This window comes from Triturus cristatus, chromosome 7 (assembly GCF_964204655.1).
Source record: "Triturus cristatus chromosome 7, aTriCri1.1, whole genome shotgun sequence".
In the NCBI taxonomy this organism is placed as follows: Eukaryota; Metazoa; Chordata; class Amphibia; order Caudata; family Salamandridae; genus Triturus; species Triturus cristatus.
This window is the reverse complement of record NC_140590.1, coordinates 68,665,746-68,690,339: the sequence shown is the minus strand read 5'-3', so window position 1 is coordinate 68,690,339 and position 24,594 is coordinate 68,665,746. Positions and strand designations below refer to the sequence as shown.

General features: G+C 48.7%; 1 protein-coding gene across 7 annotated transcripts in view; it reads right to left on the bottom strand.

Moving 5' to 3' along the window:
* Positions 1-24,594, bottom strand: part of PHLDB3 (pleckstrin homology like domain family B member 3) — a 220,461-nt gene that overhangs the window by 171,725 nt on the left and 24,142 nt on the right. Inside the window, exon 1 of one of the 7 annotated variants that reach the window (XM_085615664.1) lies at positions 1,765-1,818. The exons of the other annotated variants lie outside the window; for them this stretch is intronic. The gene's annotated coding sequence lies outside the window, so the exon portion shown is untranslated. Of the gene's footprint in view, positions 1-1,764; positions 1,819-24,594 lie in introns of those variants that run through there. 7 annotated transcript variants of the gene reach the window in all.

Sequence of the window (24,594 nt, the reverse complement as noted above, 5' to 3'; positions counted from 1 at the left end):
CACACACCAGTGCTCAGTTGAGGCACCCCCACGCCCCCCACAATCGCCCCTACTGCATGCACCTCTCTGTCTGCACACACCAGTGCTCAGTTGAGGCACCCCCACAGCCCCCCACAATCGCCCCTACTGCATTCACCTCTCTGTCTGCACACATCTGTGCTCAGTTGAGGCACCCCCACAGCCCCCCACAATCGCCTCTACTGCATTCACCTCTCTGTCTGCACACACCAGTGCTCAGTTGAGGCACCCCCACAGCCCCCCACAATCGCCCCTACTGCATTCACCTCTCTGTCTGCACACACCTGTGCTCAGTTGAGACACCCCCACAGCCCCCCACAATCGCCCCTACTGCATTCACCTCTGTCTGCACACGCCTGTGCTCAGTTGAGGCACCCCCACAGCCCCCCACAATCGCCCCTACTGCATTCACCTCTGTCTGCACACACCAGTGCTCAGATGAGAACCCCCCCCCCCCCACAATCGCCCCTACTGCATTCACCTCTGTCTGCACACACCAGTGCTCAGATGAGATCCCCCCCCCCCCAATCGCTCCTACTGCATTCTGCTTTCCGTACTTTCGCTAAGCACTGGAATCAAGCTGAAAGCAAATTACTTTTTACCATCCAATTTCTAATAACTTTCCACTTACAAAGCATTTTAAAATGTTTAAATTTAGCATACGCTTTTTATGAATACGTTCTTTGTTCATTTGTTATTTGAGTTTCCAAACATTTGCAGCCCCCCTGAGTAGGTGTGGCAGACCCCTCCAGGGTAAGAACGGCTGTTCTTGCTCCAGATTGGGAGGGGGGCGCCATGCATAAACTGGGTGCGCCTTCGAGGCTCGAGCCCCAGCGACAGCTCTCATCCTCTGGGGTTGTAAATTGCAAGGACTTTCCTTAAGGCGGCGCTAGACTTTGGAATAGGATCATTTATTATTCCAACTCCAGACCCCGCAACAGTAGGGAACGCGTTAGCCTTTAAAGTCCAACACCGCTTTACCCAAAGCAGGTCATCATAACGACTGGTGTTGTAAATGGAACGGTGGTTCAGACGCCTTTGTTGTTCCCGCAAAGGCAACGCACTGTTCGGCGATCGTGGTATTTGCTGTTACCCTCTCGGTCTCTTCCGCTCTGTGCCTTCTGAAACCGAACTGTGAAGCAAAAAAGTCGCTGCACATCTACAAGATCGTGTACATCAAATGGGGATTGCACAAATACATTTTACACCTATTTAGGCATATGGAGATCAAGTGATTTGCCCAGAATCACACAATATTGACTAGCGCCGAGGCCAGGATTCAAGACTGGGTATCCAGGTTCTAGCACTGCTCGACATTTTCTAGAATTTCAAAAAGGCCCTCACATTGCATGTAGATGCAACATGATACATGAGCATACATACTTTACACAGGTGTGCACAAGCAACACCTGCCCGCACACATTTCCAGCCACTAGGCTATGGCATGGTCTAATAACCAAGAAGATACCCAAGTGATTGGGAGTGCCCTCAAACCTAAACCCTTAAACACCAACATCGTACTGCACAGCCAGATGAACAAGGCCTAGCCACGTATCCAAGGACAAGGCCAGAGGACAAGCCCGTTACACATCACAAGTTGGCAGACTTCCACGGTTTCCAAGAAATCATGCGCAGGTCATCGGTGCACTGATTAGATGCTCAGAGGCTGGCCTGTAAAGCCCATTTCACCTATCTGATTTGCAAAGCACCAATTGACTAGTTTAAAAAAATGCACATATCACTTACCTTTTCTGCAATACACTGGCTGCTCATTAGGTCGAGCCTGGGCAGCGTATGCGCTGCACTGTGAGGCACGCTGTATTCAGGTGTGGACTTCAAGCTCTGCCCTCTCTACGCCCCTATTTTTCATTGGCTTGTGTCATTGTCCCTTGGACATTGTGGCTTTTCATTGGTCAATATTTCTAGTGGTCCCCCCTTAGCACCGCCTTGTCTCATTTTGCAACCTCCCATGGTGACACCCCCTGTTACGCGTGTTGTTGCTCGGTTGGCTTTAATTACAGACTCCAAGCACTATTTTTTGAAATAGCTTTGTGATGCCAGCTGTTGCAGGCAGGACACGCTCTCCCTCTATGCTTAACTTTTTTGTTTTTCCAGCGCTGCACGCCTCCACAGGCATACTCGCTGCTGCGCTTTTGTTTTCATATTTCTTGGCTCAACGCTGTCGCATGACTTTTTATTTCAATTACTTTTTAATTTTTTTATTTACATGCTTTAGATTTTAACATCTTAAGCTAAAGCGCGTCAATTGATTTAAAAGTAAACAAGTAGAAAATAAGTGTTTTTTTCTATTTGTTTGCTTTTAAAGCAATCACAGCCCCAACGCTTTAAATTAAGATGTTCAAAGCAAAAGCGCGGGTTCCACCATAGTAACAAAAGTGGGTCTTAGAAAACCAAATTCTATTTGGTTACTTTAGTTAGAATGGCGGCATCTGTGCTTTCGCTTTGAACATCTTAGGCTAAAGCGTGGGTGGCGCGATTGTTTCAATAGTAAAGCGATAGAAACCCTTTTTTCCAATGGTTTACTTTTGAAGCTATCACGGCACCCGTGCTTTACCGTAGGATGCGTAAAGCTAAATCGCGGGTGCCTCAAAGGTCTCGCATTTGCAAGAGTTTAAGCTATTACCATTGTAATTGGCAATGCCGTTAACATAACATAACATAACCATGCTTGCAGGTTATGTAAACACAAATAAAAGGCATAAAGCTTAAACTCTAGCAAATGCGAGACTTCTTGCATTGCAGATGCTTATTTTTTAACTGCACATAATGTTCTTGCACAAAACATTTTAGATAATTTTAACAGTTGATTTTATCTGATTGTAATGGTTTTTATTAACTAAACAATAAAGTTCACAATACCAATACCAGTGTGCAAGTCACCAGCCTGTTGAAAGCACAATGAATCATTACAGTGGCAGAATGTGTGCTATGCAAGTGCAGATACCACAATAACATGTACAGAGGCCACGTCCTGCCCCAAGGGAGCAGTCCAACCCAAGCAGTCAGACCCACTCATCCTTATGTGGGACAGCAAACACCTACTGTCCGGTGACAGAGGTCCACCTCGCTCCACCCAGTGTGCCCTAAACGCGCAGAGTGACCCATCCACATGTCTTGTGATGCGGGCACTTCACATACATCCTGACTGCACTCCTAGGCCACATGCCCAGAACTTTTCAATATACCCGTCATCTCATCCCAAATCGAATGACCTCAGAGTCATTCTCTCTGCCTGAAATGTTAAAGAACATGAAATGAAAAATGCACACATTCATATAATTGTTATGAGTGTCCTACACGGTTTCCTCCATAAGGTGCTCTAAGAGAGAGGAGGAGGAGAGTGAGTGTGAGTGTGAGCGTGCGAGAGTTTTCCCAATTCAACCACTGCTAACTTCACCGTGAGGGACAGCATTCTGCTCTTTCACAAGGCGCATATCCGCAGACAAAAGAGTTTCCTTCAGTGCCGGGAGCTGCTTTTTTATTTATTTATGTATTGTTTTATAGAGCGCGAACGTGACCCGTTAGGGTATCAGAGCGCTTTACACGGATAACACGTTGTATACAAGTATGAAATAGTCAAAGTAAAAAACCATAAGTAGGGATAGAAGGAAGTGAAAGATTTGGGAATAACAGGGTATATACAATGTTCAGATCATAATTCCGAGAAATCCAGTAATTACATTTATGGGAGTACAAGGTCAGTACAAGATGAACAGCACCCAGTCAGCCCAAACTCTAGCGGCAACACAAATAAGCAAAGCTACTGAGCGGCGTGTGCAATGCAGGATTTATGGAAGAAACTTGCCCATTAGGAAGGTTTTGGCTTCCTTTTAAAATATTGACTGAGAGCGAATTCTTCTGATGAAAGACGGCAGCAAGCTCCAGATTCTTGGTGCAGCCCCAGAAAAAGCACAATTGTAAGTGTTTTCCTTTCGGAAGAGGGGTGGCTGGAGCACAAAGTCTCTGGCGGACCGGGAGTTTCTGGCTCCTTCAGAAACCATGATTTTCTGGGCGAGATATGCAGGGGATTTTGTGTGTCGCACATTATGGATGATAGAGGCCAGTTTGAGTTGGATTCTGGCTTCTAGAGGAGCCAGTCCAGCACCATCAGATGCGGAGAGATGTGATTGAATTTGTTTGAGCCTGTTAAGAGTCTGGAGGCGGCATTGAGGCAAGCTTTTAGGGGTTCCGTTGAGATCTTGGGCAGGCCAGAAAGGGTGGAGCATCCGTATTCGATTCTGGAGATAATTAATGCCTGCACTGCCATTTTTAGGTCTGAGGCATCAAGGAAATCTTTTAGTTTCCTCAGGTAGCTGAGGTGAAACCTGGCAGTTTTAGCCATCGAGTTGATGTGGTCACACATATTCAGGTTACTGTCTAGGATTATTCCGAGAGATTTGGCAGATTCCTATGGCATTGCTATGCAATGTGTGCTTTTTGAAACTAAAACAAATGCTTTTAGTCAAAGTCTTCCTATCCTACTGGCAAGTGCCCGACAGTCCTCTCAGCATCAACGTTTTACAAAGACCATTATAAAGCAAAACAAACATTGACAAAGCCAAATGGTTAGCAGCTAACACCAGATCTATTGGCTTTCAAAATGCTTGTTTTTTTGGTATTTATTTTCCCTAATCCCAACATATCCGTTTTTGCCTTTATTTTGCTTATTGTTTTCTATTTAATTCCTTTGTGACTAAAATGCCCCCTCCTTAAATCTTGCATTAGCCAAGACCTTTCAACTTTGCTTAACTTAGATATCTAATATACTTACTTGAAAGGGTTTCAGCCACCTCTTTTCATTCATTGAGCTGTTGAATCATTCACACTTTACTCCAACCACTATAGGATACAGCTTGGGGAAAAGGGTTATCCCTCTTTAGCTACTGGCTATTTTCACTCCGAGGGACGGCATTCCGCCCATTCACAAGGAGCACATCTGCATACAAGGTAGTTTCCTTCAGAGCCATATACTACTGTGACAAAGTGTGCTTTTTGAGGATTATATATATATATATATATATATATATATATAGTATTTTTTATGTTTTGATTTTATCCAATGTTCTGGTTTTACACTGGTGGGGGCCCGGCTCCTCCAACAAAGTTTTAAAAGTCACCACAACTGTGCACCCTCCAAATATGTTCACCCCTAACATTTTTATTACATTTGTTAAAGGTCTCAAGTTTTGCAGACTTAGAATGAGAGACAAGTTGTCATATCATCTCTCCTACTCCTCTTGTCTTAAAGAACAACTATAAACTGTCCCACAAAAAGATAAAGAAGTATTTTTTTTTACAGTTGCACTAAGATGATCAAAAATGATGACATTACAGAGAGGGGAACTGTGTGATTTGAGGTAAGTGGGGTTTCAGAGAAATCGTAAATGAAAAATACAGATGAAGTTGTTAGACATGGGATTTTTAGTAGGCTAGGGCTTGGGCCAAAGCCAGACAAAAATCGCCACTTGAGTCAGGATAAGGGAGTTACACGTCCAAAATAACCCCTGCTCACCCACTTGGTAGCTTGGCACGGGCAGCCAGGCTTATCTTAGAGGCAGTGTGTAAAGCATTTGCATATAACCGACAGTAATACAGTGTATGCACTACAAAAGGACACCAGACCAGTTTAGAAAAATATCCAATATTTTTATATAATTAAAACAAGATAAAAAACGATAAAAATCCACAATACTATACTTAGAAGTTCACAGTTCAAAAATATGTTGATTGAATAGAGTTCTGTGCGTGAATAGCTCCGTCCGGGCTTACACGGCGTCGTGGGCACACAAATTCAAAAACAGTTCTGGCTGACCGCGGGGGTCACAGGCCAGCTACGGTGTCCGGAAGACACGCAAACAGTACCTTTCAGAGATGCAGGGCGATGAGGCCCTTGAAGTCACTCGTGTTGCAGGTCGACCTCCTTTCTGATGGGATCAGGAGCACTGGCACCAACAGGCGTCAGGTGCTGCGGTGCGAAGGGCAGCAGTGCGGCGTGCGGTGCTCCCAGGTCACGGGGCGAGCAGCGGCTCGGTGGCGGCATCAGATGGTGTCATCGGTGAGACCAGGGTAGCGGTGCGAGATTGGGGCGGTGCTCGGCGCGGTGCTAGTAGGTCACGGTGCAAGCAGCGTCGTTGTTGTTGCTGAAGCGCTGTCGTCAGCTGACGAGTGGGAGTCGATGGCACCGGCGGGCCAAGGCTGCGGTGTGGAATGAGGGCAGTGCGTCGTGTAACTTACGAGCGGTGCCTCCGAACCATGGTGCAAGCAGCGGCATTGATCTCGGCGGGAAGTGGCGGCGTCAGGAATGCCGCGGCATCGTCATGTAGCGAGGCAATGCAGTGTGAGGTGCCCACAAGCCGCGGTGCGAGCAGCGGCTCGGTGATGGCGTCAGTGAGACCAGGATCATGGTGCGGCATTGCCGCAGCACCCTCTGCAGTGCCATCAGGAGCGCTGGTGCCAACAGGCGTCAGGTGCTGCGGTGCGAAGGGCAGCGGTGCGGCGTGCGGTGCTCCCAGGTCGCGGTGCGAGCAGTGGCTAGGTGGCGGCATCAGATGGCGTCGTCGGTGAGACCAGGGTCGTGGTGCGAGATGGGGGCGGTGCACGGTGCAAGCAGCGGCGGCGTCGTTGCTGAAGCGCTGTCAGCTGACGAGCGGGAGTCGATGGCACCGGCGGGCCAAGGCTGCGGTGTGGAATGAGGGTGGTGCGTCGTGTAACTTACGAGCGGTGCCCCCGAACCATGGTGCATTGCAGCGGCATCGATCTCGGCGGGAAGTGGTGGCGTCAGGAAGGCCACGGCATCGCATGTAGCGAGACGGTGCAGAGTGAGGTGCCCACAGGTCGCGGTGCGAGCAGCGGCTCAGTGATGGCGTCAGCAGGCGTCGTCGGTGAGACCAGGGTCATGGTGCAGCATTGCCACAGCACGCTCTGCAGTGCCATCAGGAGCGCTGGCACCAACAGGCATCGGGTGCTGCGGTGCACAGGGCAGTGGTGCGGCGTGCGGTGCTCCCAGGTTTGGCGTGCGAACAGCAGCTCGGTGGCAGCATCAGATGGCGTCATCGTTGAGACAAGGGTCGCGGTGCGAGATGGAGGCGGTGCTCAGCCCTGTGCTAGCAGGTCACGGTGCAAGCAGCGGCATAGTCGTTGCTGAAGCGCTGTTGTTGGCTGACGAGCGGGAGTCGATGGCACCGACGTCGGTGGGCCAAGGCAAGGCTGCGGTGTGGAATGAGGGGGGGTGCATCGTGTAACTTACGAGCGGTGCCCCTGAACCACGGTGCAAGCAGCGGCGTCGATCTCGGCAGGAAGTAGCGGCGTCAGGAAGGCCACGGCGTCGTCGTGTAGTGAGGCGGTGCAGAGTACGGTGCCCACAGGTCGCGGTGCGAGCAACGGCTTGGTGATGGCATCAGCGTCGTCGGTGAGACCAGGGTCACAGTGCGGCCTTGCGGCGGTGCCCTCTGCAGTGCCTTCAGGACACAGGGTCGGCAGGGTCGTCGTAAGCGTCGTCGAGGTGGTGTTCTTCGGGTTGCAGTACGAAGCACACAGTCCCCAGTGCTGCGGGTTGAAGAACCTGGAGTCTTTGATGTTCCGGAGACTCAGTGAACAGGGGGAAAGCTCTACTTCGAGCCCTTGGAGAGTCTCACCAATGCAGTTGCAGAAAGCCCAGTCCAGGCCTTTCACTGTCCAAGAAAGAAGCAGCCACTGCAGGTAGGCCCAGCAAAGCAGTCGTTCATTCTTGCAGCTTCTCCAGCTCTTCTTCTTGGCAGTCTCCTTGATCCAGATGAGTTCTAAAGTTCAGGGGTCTGGGCCCCAGTATTTGTACACAAAAATCCTTTGATGTTCCAGGCAGAGGGTGTCTGTGCCCGGCCAGAAATAGTTTGGCCTTCCCTGGTGTGATTTCCTGGCAGGAGGTGGAGACGGCTTTGGCAGAGGCAGACCAGGCCCTTTGAGGTGCAAGGAAATCTCCTCCTCCTTCCCCCATCGCAGCCCAGGTGTATTTAGCCCTTTTGCTGACCTACGTAGATAATCGGGAGCCACCCTGCTTCCTAACCATCTGTCGTCCAAAACCCAGACAGGCAATCCACATTCCAAACAGCGGCACACAGGATGACCGAGCAAAATAATACCCACTTTCTAAAAGTGGCCTTTATGAACTCAGAATGAAAAGGGCACCCTCACTAAAGGCTGCATCTTTAGACGCGGAGTTCAGGCATACCAATATTCATTCACTTATACCTTTTTCGGGCTACGTACGTGGGTGGCACAATCCGTGCTGCAGGCCCAGGAGTAGCGGTTGACTCACAAGTCCCGGCACCCGCAGTGCCCTTTACTGGGGACTGACAACTAAATCAAACATCCGAACAGAACACAATTTACCACAAAAGCACCAGCGCTTTACCACTGATCAGCAGTGCGAAAAGCGCGCAGAAACGTTACACCAGCAAAAACAGAGTCAAAACCGGGGTGCAGAAAGCAAAAACTCAGGGGAAACACCCCAAAAGATGCCAAGACTAACAGAAGAGAAAATTCTGAATGTTATGTTAACGGCATATATATATATATATATATATATATATATATATATATATATATATATAGTGTGTGGCTACTCCGAGGAGCTTCCCGGCGCGTGCCTAGGATGAAGACGGACAGCTTCGGACAAGCTTATCTGAAGAGGAATGTCTTCAGCTTCTACCTGAAAATACTCAGGGAACGGGCAGCGCGAAGCTCCACCGGAAGTGGATTCCAAGCCAAAGCACCCAGATGGGACCGGGAGCTACCATCATATCTCAGTTTGCGGGCCCTAGGGCCAATCACAGAAGAGCGAAGCTGCCTGGCTGGAGAATAGAAAACAAATCTTGATTGAAGGTAGGCCGGGCCATGGCCATATAATGCAGAGTGCACCGTCACAAGGGCCTTGCACGTCACCCTAGCACCCACCTGTAGCCAGTGCAGATCGTGAAGCTGAGATCTGACATTCGTCCGCTTGAGAAGGTTGAGCAGAAGTCTGGCCGTGGCACTCTGGATCACCTGCAGTTTCTTAGGCAGGTGGGCGGGCAGACCGACATAAAGGGCGTTGAAAAAGTGTTTGCTATTTATCGTCACTGGAAAATGCAGTATTCAGATGTTTCAGTGCTAATTCTGTTGTTGTTTGGACTGCTTCAGGGCATGCAGAACTGTCTTGTTTGGACAGTAAATGGGGCATGCTGGCTGTCAGATTACAAAAACAGAAACCAAACCAAGCTCCACAGTGAGTATTTTGAAAACAAATACTATACGCAATCTTCGAAACTAGAACGGAATTCAAAACATTCCAACTTAATTGGCACCTTTAAACACCTTCCTAAAGAAACAACCTTATGGGAGCATGCTGTACCCTACAAATACTCAAATAAAGAGATGCAATACTCCCACGCCTTGTTACACCAATTTCAGACAGGTTCTGATCTCTATATGTTTTTGCATTTGTGTACCATCTGTGGCCCACACTATATTCTCCACCGAAAAGATGGACATATACTACATTAATAAGCACTTTGCGATTTGTTGCAGCAGAGAGTTGCAGCAAGCTCGTTTAAAGATGGCAAAGGGTTTGTGATTAAAAGGCGAGTGAGCCCACCACCGCTCTTCATTGGCCAAGTAAAAGGCCGAAGGGTTCGTGAGTGAAAGGCGCGTCCCCACTGCCGCTCTTCATTGGCTCAGTAAAAAGCTGTAGGGTTCGTGAGTGAAAGGCGTGCGAGACCACTGCCGCTCTTCATTGGCCCACTAAAAGGCTGTAGGGTTCATCAGTGAAATGCCCATGAGCTCACTGCCGCTCTTCATTGGCCCAGTAAAAGGGTTCGTGAGTGAAAGGCGTGCAAGCCCACTGCCGCTCTTCATTGGCCCACTAAAAGGGTTTCTGAGTGAAAGGCGCGTCCCCACTGCCGCTCTTCATTGGCTCAGTAAAAAGCTGTAGGGTTCATGAGTGAAAGGCGTGCGAGCCCACTGCCGCTCTTCATTGGCCCACTAAAAGGGTTTCTGAGTGAAAGGCGTGCAAGCCTTTCACTCATGCTCTTCATTGGCCCACTAAAAGGCTGTAGGGTTCATCAGTGAAATGCCCATGAGCCCACTGCCGCACTTCATTGGCCCAGTAAAAGGGTTTGTGAGTGAAAGGCGTGCAAGCCCACTGCCGCTCTTCATTGGCCCACTAAAAGGGTTTCTGAGTGAAAGGCGCGTCCCCACTGCCGCTCTTCATTGGCTCAGTAAAAGGCTGAAGGGTTCGTGATTGAAAGGCGTGTGAGCCCACTGCCGCTCTTCATTGGCCCAGTAAAAGGCTGTAGGGTTTCTAAGTGAAATACCTGCGAGCCCACTGCTGCTGTTCATTGGCCCAGTAAAAGGGTTCGTGAGTAAAAGGCGAGTGAGCCCACTGCAGCTTTTCGTTGGCCCACTAAAAATGTGTGAGTGAAAGGTGTGGAAGCCCACTGCCGCTCTTCATTGGCCCAGTAAAAGGGTCCGTGAGTGAAAGGCGCACCAGCGCACGAGCCCACTGCCGTTCTTCATTGGCCCAGTAAAAGGGTCCGTGAGTGAAAGGCGCACCGGAGCACGAGCCCACTGCCGCGCTTTATTGGCCCAGTAAAAGGGTCCGTGAGTGAAAGGCGCACCGGCGCACGAGCCCACTGCCGCGCTTTATTGGCCCAGTAGGAAGCTGTAGGGTACGTGAGTAAAATGCGCGTGAGCCCTATGCCGCTCTTCATTGGCCCAGTAAAATGCTAAAGGGCTCATCATTGAAAAGACAAGTCTAGTGTGTTTACATCTTTGTGCACTGCGCGTGCAAGCGCCACGCCCAGGCACGTGCGCCCAGGGAGCTGGCCGCACGTTCTCTCCACGCAGGGCTTCAAGTGGGCCGGGTCTCACTAGGCCCGAGCACCGGCAGTTTTTTTTTATGGGGGCCTCGAAACTGGTCTCTATCGGCCTCTGTTTTGTGCACTGGAACCGGCGGTCCGTTTTTTTTTCCGGACTGCAGTGACAGCAGCACGTCGATGTGCGCGCGGTGAGCGCTGTAGAGCACGGGTACTCATAGTACGGCCCGCGGGCCGTTGGCGGCCCGGCAAGCCTTCCTTGGCGGCCCGCGGACCTTGCAGACAGTGCCTGTGCCCTGTGCTTGTCAGCGAACACCGCCGGTTACAGCAGCGCGGAGCTGTGAGGCCGGGCGATTCTTTTAAAGGCCATTTACTTGTTAATGAGGCTTTGTTGTATTTCACCTCTTCTTAGCACCCCTGCATCTCCCCTCTCATTGAGTGGAGATGCAGGGGCGCTAAGAAGAGGTGAAATACAACAAAGTCTCATTAACAAGTGAATGGTCTTTAAAAGACCTGTGAAGTACTTGGGTGCGGCGGCCGTGTGCATTCCCTGGAAGCCGTCTCAGCGCGGGGTGAGGTGACAGAGGACAGCAGGGTGAGGTGATGGAGGGCAGCAGGGAGTGAGAGCAGGGGGTGAGGTGACAGCGGGAGGAAGACAGAGTGCAACAGAGGGAGGAAGAGGGAGGGAGAGAGAGGGAGAGGAGGAAGACAGGGAGAGGAGGAAGACAGGGAGAGGAGGAAGACAGGGAGACAGAGAGGGAGGGGGAGGGAGGGGGAGGGAGGGAGGGAGACGGAGGGAGAACGGAGGAGGGAGGGAGGGAGACAGAGTGAGAGATAGATAGATAGATAGATAGATAGATAGATAGATAGATAGATAGGGCGGGAGACAGAGTGATAGATAGATAGATAGATAGATAGATAGATAGATAGATAGATAGATAGATAGATAGATAGATAGATAGATAGATAGATAGATAGATAGATAGATAGATAGATAGATAGATAGATAGATAGATAGATAGATAGATAGATAGATAGATAGATAGATAGATAGATAGATAGATAGATAGATAGGGCGGGAGACAGAGTGAGAGATAGATAGATAGATAGATAGATAGAGAGGGCGGGAGACAGAGTGAGAGATAGATAGATAGATAGATAGAGAGGGCGGGAGACAGAGTGAGAGATAGATAGATAGATAGATAGAGAGGGCGGGAGACAGAGTGAGAGATAGATAGATAGATAGATAGATAGAGAGGGCGGGAGACAGAGTGAGAGATAGATAGATAGATAGATAGATGGATAGAGAGGGCGGGAGACAGAGTGAGAGATAGATAGATAGATAGATGGATAGAGAGGGCGGGAGACAGAGTGAGAGATAGATAGATAGATAGATAGATAGATAGATAGATAGATAGATAGATAGATAGATAGATAGATAGATAGATAGATAGATAGATAGATAGATAGATAGAGAGGGTGGGAGACAGAGTGAGAGATAGATAGATAGATAGATAGATAGATAGATAGATAGATAGATAGATAGATAGATAGATAGATAGATAGATAGATAGATAGATAGATAGATAGATAGATAGATAGATAGATAGATAGATAGAGCGGGAGACAGAGAGATAGATAGATAGGGCGGGAGACAGAGAGATAGATAGATAGGGCGGGAGACAGAGTGATAGATAGATAGGGCGGGAGACAGAGAGATAGATAGATAGATAGATAGATAGATAGATAGATAGATAGATAGATAGATAGATAGATAGATAGATAGATAGATAGATAGATAGATAGATAGATAGATAGATAGATAGATAGATAGATAGATAGATAGATAGATAGATAGATAGATAGATAGATGTGCATACCGGGTCTGGTGGCTCAGTAGATGAAGGCGTCTGCTGCAGTGGCCTGTGTTCAACCTCATGGTCATAGTTTTTTTTTTTGCTCTAGCCCCGCCCCCTCCCCCACTGGCCCCGCCCCCACCGGTGCGGCCCTCAGCCAGAAACCACACTGTAAATTTGGCCCCCGAGAGAAAGTTTGTGAGTACCCATGCTGTAGAGGAAGGGAAATCCTTTAGAGAGTCATTTTCTCTCTGTATTTCCCTTCTCTTTTTGAAACTCAGGGGCAGCAACATTGTCGTGGTGTCACCAGGGCTTGGTGGAAGCTTTTTCAATATTATATACAGGCCATAGTTGCGGCTTATTTATCTTATGCAACTAGCAACCATTGACAAAGCAAATAGTCCTGACTTGTAGGTATGATGTGACTTGTTGTATCATATCTGGACACAATGACAGGAACAGCAAAATACAAGTCAGGCGGCACACTGTGCTAAACACAGATTCTTAATCTTACGTGTTTTTAAGCCACGCCATTAATTACATGGACCCCACCCCTTTGGGAGACCCCCCCAATTTTTTCATCCCACTTAAAGCCCTGTCTCCACACACCCCGATTGTGTATCCAACACCTTTGCCGCAAACTCCTCCTACCAGCGGGTGGCAAGGGTGCCCTCGGCCTTAATGCAGCCAAGGAAAATCCCCTCCTCAGAAGGGCAGTAATCGACAGTCCTAACGAAAGTACCGGGGTGGGGGGGGCACCACACTCCCTGCTGTGCACCAAGGAGACCAAGACACCAGCCGGGTGTCTGCACAAAGGCACAGTTAGAATGAACCCATTTATCACCTCAGACACCTCCCTCCAAATCTCCCTGCATGAACACAAGTCTTTGACAAAACCCATAGCCTGGCGTTTGCATAGTGAATACAGCTGGTGCAACACTATTGGCAGCAGGACAAGGTCCTTTTACACTTACACTAGTACATAGTGGCACGTGCGCCCTCACACTGAACAGACAGCACCGCAGCCTCAGTGCAAGCGAGCATCACACACACAACAGTATGCCTGGCACACACAGGCGGTGCACTACGGACTGCAGCATTACAAGTGGTTTCAGATTTCTAAAGCAGATTACACTACCCGGCATTACAATACAGACGAGGACTCGGATGGCTCCATCGTGCATTCATTATAAAAACACCACAAATATGAGGTTAGCAAGAGGAATTGAATCAGTCGCCACGCTTCCTCCCCACAGAGCTATGTAAAAGCTAAATATTGTGTGGTGTTGCAGAAAGGGATGTGCCGAAAGGTTCCGCAGTGCAGTGCTACGGACTCCCAGCCTTGTAGGGTCAAAGGGATATGAATGCACAGACCCTCCCCCATCAGAGTGACATGCTTCACCATCGGGCTGCTCCACGTTGGTTGGGCGGTGCAACGCCCCATGGGTGCCTTATCTCAGCACTTTGATGGGGATGTTTTATCTGTGTCCTGTAGCCCCAGGGGGTGACAAGGGCGCCCTGACCCTTTCCAGGAGTGGGAAAGGTGCAGATTGGGAACTTACCTATGGACAATCAAGCGGATAAGAAGGCGGCCTCATAGGAACATAGTTATCCCCAAGTCCATGATTTGGTCAATCATTGCCCATTAGACCAAAGGGGTCTGGGGCAATTTTTCAGGACCCAAAGGACCCTAATCTCCATTTGGAGGACACGTACTGTGAAAATATGGCGTTTTAAATGTGCCCTACGATGAAGGGAAGACTGCCCAGGTCTAGATTGCAACTGTTAGCAGGCACAGGGTGTGGGAACCCAGAATGTCTCCTTTCTCTCTATTGTGAGTAACTGCAAGGCAAACATGGCGATAGTCATACTGCCCCGTTTCATCGAATTTCATAGTGTACAAACTGCGTAGGTTCATCGTCGCTCCCATCCCTGAGGTGGTTACGTATTTAGGCATCTTGCCTACCTGCTTCTACTCACGCCTAAATATTGGCCAGGATTGAAATTGGCGCATTTTAAGGATTTCAAAGATCTCGCCAACTGACGTCGTACATCATCTCGCGTCTGTGTATGTCAGACGGCCCAAAAAGAGGCTGGGCATGGTCTTGAAGGGTATTTTATTTAACGTAGCTTCTGAGAGTGGTTTAAAAGTGCTGCCACCCGATGCCTTACATCATAGCATGTCCCTGGAGGGTGAATGGCCCAGGGCGCTTTTTATGGGCTGCATGATTAAAATTTAAAAATATTCACATATTAGTGAAAACTAGTGCTTGGGCCCCTAGTAGCGACATGTTTTATGAGCCGTTATACAGCTTCTTCGAGTAACTGGGGAGTGTCTTAGAATACGCAGGTGTGGAAGATTAATCTGATAACACTGCTTCGATAATTAACGTTAATGCGGGTGCATCAGCCATTGAAGTTCCATTCTAGGCAGTATTCCTATTCTTGTTATATTGGGGTTTGCTAGTTTTTACTATAAGGGGTGACAGTGAAATGCAGGGAATGTTAATACAATCCTTGTAACAAGTAACCCGGCAGACCATAGAGTCAAATGTCATCATGAGTGATGTGCGATCTATTGCGCAATCCTGAAGTGTAGAGGTGCATATATGCTTCGTTTCCTAGGACAACGCGTGGCTGTGCATTTGTTATGTTAGTTTTTGCAGCTGCTGGGACAGTTGTTATGTTTCCTTCATCTCTGTAAAAGTAACGACCATCGAATGTCATCATTTATGCCAGTTATAGAGGTTTTGAGCTTGTATATCCATCATAGTTCTCTGTCAAAAAAGACAGTCCTGGGTATTACATCCTGTAGTGATTCTAGAACCACCCATGTCATGTAATATGGTCTATAGCCTTTTTAATGAAATGGGGGATCAGTTTTGTTGTGGCGTTTGCTGCGAATCATGCCCCTGTGTTCATTCTTCTGCCCTTAAATCTTCCTTGTGCTTATTCCAATGTAATGTAATTGGTAGAGGCAAGTGATCATATATATATATATACACTTACCCACACACACATATATACACACATATATATATACACAATTACTCGTACTACAGTTATGTTTCTGCAGTTCCCACATGTGGGGAAGGCCAAGATAAAGTTCTTTAGTTTCATTCCCTAGTCACGTAAATCCATTTGGTATTCCTCATAAGTGCATCAATTGCTCTTGGTGTGGCGTCCTGCGGGAGGCTTGGGTAGAGTGCTTCCACTTCAAGCATGATAACCAGATCCTATCCTGCCGTTGGAATTATTCCTACTGATTAGGTTGAGCACAAGCTTCGTAGCTTCTGGAAATGGGTCATCTTTTCCACTATTGATTGAAGGAAAAATTCACAGAATATGGACAGCAGTTCAAGTTAAGAATTGATGCCAAACACAATGGGATGTCCAGGGGGTTGTATTTTTACCGTTATGAATCTGGGGCAAAGTATAGATGTCTGGCGTCTGTAGGTTTAATTTTATCCGGAAGTTAGCTTCAGCTTTCAGGATCCATCCTGTGGACTTAGCTTCCTACACCACTGTTTTTACCAGTTGTGCCAGCGGTCTGATAGGTTACATTGTTATGACTTTATATCTTCATTGGTCACTAAGCAGCTTAAGCCATTCTTTCCTGTAATCTTCCGTAGACATTATAACAGCTGCCCCTTTATCTGCCGGCTTGATAGTTATTATCTTAACGTTCAATAGAACCTTCAAGGCCTTTGTTCTTCCCGTGCAACGGTATAGAAGATGACTCTTGGTTTCAAGTGATTGGCCTCTGTTAGTTTAGTTTGTTCAAAAGTCTATATCTCAATTGGAGTCAACGCCATAGGGGGATTGAAGCTGGGTGGATTATGTAGATCTGTTATCGCAATCTCTTGACTAGCCGTTTGTCTGTAAAGATTGCCTTAAGATCCTGGAAAAAAACAGCCAATTTACAGTGAAGTTTGAACAGGTCAATCCAGGGTGTGGGGACAAAACAGAGGCCCTTATTCCGAATGCTACTTTCCATGTCTTTTGGAGGTTGCTTCGATAAATTCATAATTAGATAGTTTTGCTGGTGCTGGGGGCTGCTACATTCCCCTTGGTTGTCATTTGTGGTTCTTTCATCAACAGTATGTGTGAAGTTCCTATAGTTCTGTGCCATCCTCTTGTTCTGGCCTGGCCCCTTCCTAAAAAAAGATTGGCAAAAATTAGGAAATTGATGCCTCAGAGTAGGGCTGCCAAAACAAAGCCTGAGGCCAAAGGGGAGGTGGTTGGAAGAAACCTGGCTCTAATGGGTGGTGGAAGCCCTGTGGGAGCACCATGGATTTGTCACTGCAATTGAACTTTCCCAAGATCGAGGGCCTTTTGGGTGACTGTGTTTTTCCCCCTGCATATTCATCAATTCGCGGCTTGGTGGTTGGCGCAACTAGTAATTCTTGAAGTGCAAAGGCAGACTTTCTCAAGGCTAAACTTCTTGATATATTTTTGTAATTTAGTTATCTTCTGGTGCGTAGCAAATTCTTTATTCCCATTCATCTCTTTGTTAATCTCTTCCAATCTTTACTTATAGACGGTTAGTTGGACTGTAGACTTCAGATTATTTTCTGATGTTCATATTGTACGTAGGGAGAGTTGCTGAGATTTTTCAGGCGGTATTTATAATTAGGATTAACCAGTCAAGGGTACATTTCCATGCTGCGACCTTTCTTTTCTGAATAGGATGTCTTCCAAAAATATACAGGGTTTGTTGGTCACAATTAGGCAATTTGTGGCTACAGTGGACGTTAAGTATTCTGTCATAATAGCCCCATGTAGGACTGTCAATCTCAATTTACTTTATAAGAGATAGGAGACAATCTTCGAGGAGGTTGATGTTGGGAGAGCCGATCTGGTCCCCCAAGCGTGTTGGGCCGGCCAGGATGAAGGCCACCATCTCCTCGTCAAAACTAAGACCCTTACTGGATGGTTTGGAAGTTACTTTTTAGGGGCGTTGTTGAGGTAAACTCCGAATTTGGTATCTATAAGTTATCAATGGAGTTAAGTATTATCACAGTTCTGTTGCTGAGCAGCTGTACTGACAACACTTAAGATATATGGAGAAAGAAAAGACTTGGTCCATCCCACGTCCTTCCGAGAGACACACATAAAGCAAAAAATTGTGACATGTTCTGGACAGGAATAGGCTGAAAGATTTGGTTTTGAAGTAATATCACTTCGAGCCATATCTTATTATTTAGATAACAGAAGGCGATCACAATAGGTCTTATTTTATGGGATTACAAGAAAATGGATCATCTGTGTGCGTGTTGATGTTCGGGAATGTATACGCCTCAATACTGTACATTGGATTACAGAAGTGGTTCCTGTGGCCACTTCCCCACACATCAGATTAGGAGACATTACTAGGATTACGTCACCCTGCTTTCTATTACACTGAGAGATTACTCCAAGCGCAGTACGCCTGGCCGATGCCAACGATATAATACCACTAAACCAGACAGGCTGCCGCCAAAAAACAGGTACAACAACCAACATCCTGTCAATCTCTCTGCTTATTGAGGCTGCAATATCCAAGAAAATGCCGGTGCACCTTTGTGTGATTGACTTCAGTGCCGCTTTCGATGATGTTGACAGGGAAAGACTGTGGGGGAAGCTAGCCCGCTGGGGCATTCCACAAGTCCTATTAAAAAGGTTAACACTCCTCCATATAGACACCTGGGTACTGGTGAAACTGGGAACGGGGGCCCACCTTTCGAGAAGAGTAACAACAAGGAAAGGCCTGAAACAGGGCTGTGTGCTGGCGCCTACCTTACTCAGGCTACTTATGGCAGATCTGCCACAAACACTCAGCTCAAATAATTACCACGCGCCCAGGCTGGGGGGCACAACTTTGTCCAATCTCCTGTACGCCGACGACCTAATTCTGCTTAGCCATATTGCAGTCAGCATGCAACACCTTCTTAACGAAATGCAGGGCTACACCTGAGGAAACAACTTGACAATTAATCTATAAAGAACAAGGACAATGACCATTAATAACAAGAGGAAACGGCCATGGTCCTGGCACCTGGATGGCACACAAATAGAACCAGCGGCGGATTACAAGTGCCTATGCGTGTACATAGATAAAGAAGGAGCCTTCGCACGACATCAAGAAGAGATTAAAAGAAAAGTGCTTGTGCTAGCACTAAACTTTAACAAATCTAACATCAAAACTAACCGGTACAACACTAAACCCCCTCCTAAAAGTAGCGCAGGCAAAAATTCCATCCACTATAACCCATGGCAGCGAAATAATACGAGGCAGAGACGTCAAGTTACTGGACAAAACTCTAGTCAAAGCTTACAGCCTCCCAAACTACACCTCCCCGGTGCAATGAAGGTTGGAGTTTGGCCTATTGAAGCAATCAGGGGCCACGTACGGCGCATACATCATCTGCTGGAATAAAATCAGATTATGGGCCCCAAACACTCTAAACCAGCACTTACGGCAAGACCATCAACAGGGGAGAATTCCCCGGCAAGAAGCTACCTTCAGGAGACTCTGGCAAGCACTGGGCTCTCCGTCCTCTGGAACACGCAGATCAATCACCCAGCCTTTAAGAGGGTGGTCTGGAAATCCCTAAAACAACCGTCATTGGTGGAGGACAAAGCCGCCTTTTCGGCCAGATCTTATGCGTGGATGACCATGAATAACTACAAGATCTTAGCCCCTCAAAAATACTTTAACTTGGGATATCCAAAATCACGGAAACTAAAATTCCTGAAGCTTCGCCTCGGCACGCTCCCGTGCACTCTGAACCTTCCACCGTGGCTGCGGGCATCATCCCCAACTTCTTGCAGCCTGTGCAAAACCGGCCAGGGAGATATCACCCATCTTCTATGCTCCTGTACGGAGACGGGGCAGGAAAAGAGACCCCTGCAAGGTGGCAATCAGTTCAGGCATGCTTCGATCCAGGAACACCACAACTAAGCTGCAGCCTAGTAAAATTTCTTGCATCAGTCGACCAAAAAATGCCATCATAAGACCACGCCTTACCTGGGATACAGAGCAAACCTTCCAGAAACCACTGTGCGCAGGCCTCGTCATTAAGAATTGCCGACAGCCTTATACACGTCCAATCCCAGCATAATCCACCCAACTAAAGACAGAGGCCGTTCCAACTAAGGGAGAACTGGGAAGCCCCCATTGTGGTTAGCAGCTTAGAAACACCGTAGGCGCCTTTCTGTACTGATCGCAGTGGCCGATTCGGACACAAACGCCGCACTGACGGCATTCCTTACACCAGCAACAATCCGCACTAGCACCAAAGTGCCTTTTAATTGTTAGTAATCCAACTTATTTAAAGTTTTTTAATGCTTATGGAAACTATAAGTGCGCACCTTATATTTTATCATGTTCCTACAATCTTATTTCAAGCTTCTGTATTGCAATGGTGTTTAGTATCTATGCAATGAAATAAATTCTTGAAAATTCTACGCGCTGGACGCTTTATGGGCTAACAGAGGATCACTTTTCTTGCTTCCCCTGGCATTAGATCCTTACGCTAGGTGCTAGGTCCGGTCATAGGAGAACAGTCCATCGCCTGCGCCTTCGCTGTGCTTCCCTGTGAGTAATACTGGGTTTAAATTGCAACAATCCTAGTAATTTACCCTGTATTGGATTACAAGAAATGGCTTAACTGGTTGGGATTACTGAGATACTGATTACACTGAACACTTTACCCAGAATTAGACTACAGAAAGAATGACAGGGATTAGTACAGCCACCTCTGGACACGAAGGGTTCACACACAACAAAGGGAGCATCGGTGCCGGCTGCCCTCACACACAACCGGCGAGTGTGGAAAGCAGCGGCGCAGTCCATCAGAGACCGGGCGTAGAGCAGAAACTCCCCCCACACTGTACACGCAGCAGCAGCGGGGCCAGTTCCGTCTCCCCCATAACAAACACACACACACACACACACACACACACCAGCTTAGGTCGCCACGGGCAGCCGAGATACTCACACACACAAACACACTCATAGCAGCTACGCCCCCACACACAAAGCACCAGTGACAGTCACAGCTCAGGTTGCCGCAGGCAGCCGAGATGCATACACACACACAGACACACACCTCCATGTCCCCACGTATAAAGCAGGCAGCACCAGTAACCACTCATGTCGCCGCAGGCCGCCGACACACACACACGGCAGCACCAGTGACAGCTCAGGTCACCACAGGTAGCTGACACAGACACACACACGGCAGCAACAGTGACAGGTCAGGTCGCCGCAGGCAGCCGACACAGACACACACACACACGGCAGAGCACCAGTGACAGCTCAGGTCACCACAGGCAGCAGCAGGCAGCCGAGACACACAAACACACTTCCTTGTGGCCCTGCACATCCGACATCCCTCGTTTGCTTTCATCGGACACATCCTACACACCCACCCAGACTCGGGTTTTCTAGCGCCTCGGTTTCTGTTCCGACCCACGCAGCGCTTTCAGTTTGTTGGTTTCACAGGTGAACAACGCGTGGCGACGAGGCGTGCCACAAAATGGATGACTCAAAAGAAGGTTTTTCTTTCAGCCCAGCGGGTGGCCCGCTACTATGTGCTGCTGCTTTCTAAACTCCAGTCCCTCAACAACATATCCGGGTTTACAGTTCTGTGCCGTTTAATCTGCCTTCAAGGAGGATCACCGCGCCGTATTTGCACCCATTGGCACTGCGACGAGATGCACACCTTGAATGCGAGTCCGCGCCGTAAAGTAATCCCAGTTTCCCCATCTACTCACCTCCAAAACAAACAAATCAATGCAGAGGTTACAGAGGTTAGCGAGGGTGGGAGGGGCGGGCCCCCGCTTCCCCCGCCCTGACACCTGCAACCAGAGCTGAAGGGGCTTTGTTTTCAAAATCAAAGCAGTGTTTGGGGCGGGGTGCGAGGGCAGAAGAAAATACAATTCTCAGCCTAGCAGCTGCTGTAGTGACACCCTACACCGGCTGAAACAGTATCCCTGGAAGGTGTAGGTGACGGGGGCGCACCCCCTGAGCAGGGGGCTGGAGTCCACCCTGAGCAGGCAAGGTCGGCTCCAGCGCTGGTGGCACCCCCACCCCCATATGACTTCCCTTCCACGAATTCCCTCACTACCTCTCTGCAACAGCGCACCTCATCCCTCCACAGTGGCTCTCTGAAATACTTTCCATTTTGTTTTTATAGCGCTATCAGTTCACTCACCCAGTTAAGCGATCTGTAAGGCACACAATCTTTACAGCAGGCACATTAACCCTCTGCGCTACTTTACGACGAGCTAAAACTGCCAATAGATAAAATTCCGTTCTCTCACTGGTAGGAACATTAATCACCAGAGTTATCCTGACTTTTTTATTGTTGCCTGAAGACTGCTGGATGCACAAGGAATTCCATGTGCTTTTAATCCAATAGTGATTTTTGAACACAGCGCCCTGTAGGAACCGGCAGTGTCTGGTTGGCTGAAGGGATGCCCCAGCCAGGCAGAACCTACCGCTACCATCGAGGGCAGGTGATGGCACGTGCATGCTGTACACCTCGTGCTCATCCTAGGGTAGCTTGACATGGAGGTGCATGCTGTACACCTCGTGCTCATCGTAGGGTAGCTTGACATGGAGGTGCATGCTGTACACCTCGTGCTCATCCTAGGGTAGCTTGACATGGAGAAGTCAGGCTTATCTCAGAGGCCATGTGTAAGGCAAAGGGTCAGCAGCCACTCGCGATGAATACCTGGAGCGTCACAAGAGAGACTTCTAACAGGGTGGGTGTAAATAACACTTATATTCAATCCTTATATCATGAACATCTTTTACTTTAGGGCATAAAACACATTTGGATATATTACCAGCAGTACTAGGCCCACTCGCGTGGTTATCAATAGTAAACACAGTGGACAATTCAGAATCAGCCCCCCTCCCCCCCCTCCCCATTGAGAGTGAGCATCCTGATGTGGTGCATGATATCAAAAATATGTACATACACGAAAGCAGAATATTTTTTAGTTGCACCGCAAGCCCAAAAACCCAAAGTCAAAAGGTATTTTGCTTTTGGCAACAATCGATACCGCCGGCCAGTGTCATGAATCACAGGCCGTTGGCACACTATCACTTCCGCACACGATCACTTCCGCACACGATCACTTCCGCACACGATCACTTTCGCACTAGGGGTGGGCGAAATTTGCGAAAGCGACTTTCGCAAATTATCGCGAACATTTTTAAAATCTCCGCAAACACGCGGAAATATCGCAAAGATGCAGAAGTTTTTTTCCCGCCCGTTCGCGGTATTTTCTGCGTGTTCGCGGCTCGCCAACTTACCCATGTGGTTGCTTGCGGGCGCGGCCATCTTGTTTTCACTCTTCTCGCGGTGCATGATCGCGAAAAGAAAGACGTAATCGCGCGACGCATGACGTTACTGCGGGCGCGAACTGTCGCGAGACAGCGCAAATGGCTACCAACAATCCAACATCTTGTGGAGGACGCGACCGGATCGGGAAAACTTGTCGGCGAACGCGGGGATTCAGGTAAGGTGATCGCGCGCGCGAGAGAATGTATTATTTTACAGCGCGAGCAAGAACCAAATTATCGCTAAACTGCGGAATGCGGAAATTTTGACATTTTCGCGCTCTCCGCGGAATGCGAAAATGTCAAATTATCGCAAATTCCGCGAGCGAAACGGAAATTTAACCCAGGCCTATTCCGCACACGATCACTTCCGCACACGATCACTTCCGCACACGATCACTTCCGCTCACGCACTATGCGATGCGACAGGTATCAGCCAGTTCATACGACACGCTCTTTCACACACATACATACTCCGCATCCTAATGTGGTGCCACTGGTACCCAAAAGGTCAATCGTTCACCCTCTGCAGACCCCGTGGCTCTACCCTCCCTCCACTCTAGTTCTCGCAGATGGAGGATAACCACCTCGCCTCCCAGACACTGGACCGCACGTGGCCGAAGCCACACTTAGTCGGGGTCTTCGGGAAGCGGGTGGGAATATGTAACAGTTTTAATTAGGGAGTAGATGTAAATATGGGGGGAGTTAAGCAGCCACTAGGGAAGTTCACCCAAAGGTCTCATAACACAAAGGAGTCACACCGTCACTTGATCTGTCGTTGAATTGTCTCAGAAGCGTTTCTTCACGCCAGCCAATATCTCTAGCTACCACCTGGCGCCAACATGTCTTCGGGAGGGGCCAGGTGTGGTCTGGGCAATTGGTCCACCGCGCTAAGAGTCTACAAGGGAACAATGGACGAATGGCGAGTAACAGAGGGGAGCCTCAATAGGATGAGGTGCCCGATCAGTACACGATGATCCGGGACACGCCCAGGCACTCTGGGCACAGAACTTAGTGCGCGCTGGTATGAGTCACACCAAGAACTTCAGATTTCAGACAGGATGAGTTGCGAATTCTGCGCCTCCCCAACCAAAGTCAGCCCCAGTCGCAGTTGCACTGTTCGCACCCCCCTAAAGCCGGCTCTGTGAGCAAGAGTGCTGGAGGCCTAGTGTTCTAGTACTGGGCCCTGTTATCACTCCGCCGATGCACCTCAATCCTAGGCCGCAGCCGCCACTGGGCCCTGTCACCACTCCGCCAATGCATCTCAATCCCAGGGTGCTGAATCTGTCACTAGGCCCTGACACCACTCTGCTGATGCACCTCAATCCCGGGGTGCACCCATCACTGCGCCCTGTCACCACTCCGCCGATGCACCTCAATCCTAGGATGCACCCGCCACTGGGCCCTGTCACCACTCCGCCAATGCACCGCAATCCCAGGGTGCACCCATCACTGCACCCTGTCACCAATCTGCCGATGCACCCCCATATACAAGGGTGCTGCACCTGTCACTTGCCTAGTCACCACTCCGCCG